Source organism: Physeter macrocephalus, chromosome 4 (assembly GCF_002837175.3).
Source record: "Physeter macrocephalus isolate SW-GA chromosome 4, ASM283717v5, whole genome shotgun sequence".
Classification (NCBI taxonomy): domain Eukaryota; kingdom Metazoa; phylum Chordata; class Mammalia; order Artiodactyla; family Physeteridae; genus Physeter; species Physeter macrocephalus.
The window spans coordinates 67,966,063-67,966,727 of record NC_041217.1 but is presented as its reverse complement, the minus strand read 5'-3'; positions in this window follow the sequence as shown (position 1 = coordinate 67,966,727).

Sequence of the window (665 nt, the reverse complement as noted above, 5' to 3'; positions counted from 1 at the left end):
TGCATCGGCAGGCGGACTCTCAATCACTGCGCCACCAGGGAAGCCCTAAAGTCTATTTTATCTGATATGAGTGTTGCTACTCCAGCTTTGTTCTGATTTCCATTTGCATGGAATATCTTTTTCCATCCCCTCACTTTCAGTCTTTATGTGTCCCTAGGTCTGAAGTGGGTCTCTTGCAGACAGCATATATATGGGTCTTGTTTTTGTATCCATTCAGCAAGCCTGTGTCTTTTGGTTGGAGCATTTAATCCATTCACGTGTAAGGTAATTATAGATATGTATGTTCCTATGACCATTTTCTTAATCGTTTCTTGTATGTTATTTGTCGTTTTTCCCTTGCTGCATTCAATAATTTTTCTTTGTCTTTAATTTTTGCCAGTTTGATTACGATGTGTCTCAGCGTGTTTCTCCTTGGGTTTATCCTGTATGGGCCTTGCTACGCTTCCTGTACTTGGGTGGCTATTTCCCTTCCCATGTTAGGGAAGTTTTCGACTATAATCTCTTCAAATATTTTCTTGGGTCCTTTTTGTCTCTCTTCTCCTTCTGGGACCCCTATAATGCGAATGTTGTTGCATTTAATGTTGTCCCAGAGGTCTCTTAGGCTGTCTTCATTTCTTTTCATTCTTTTTTCTTTATTCTGTTCTGCAGCTGTGAATTCCACCATT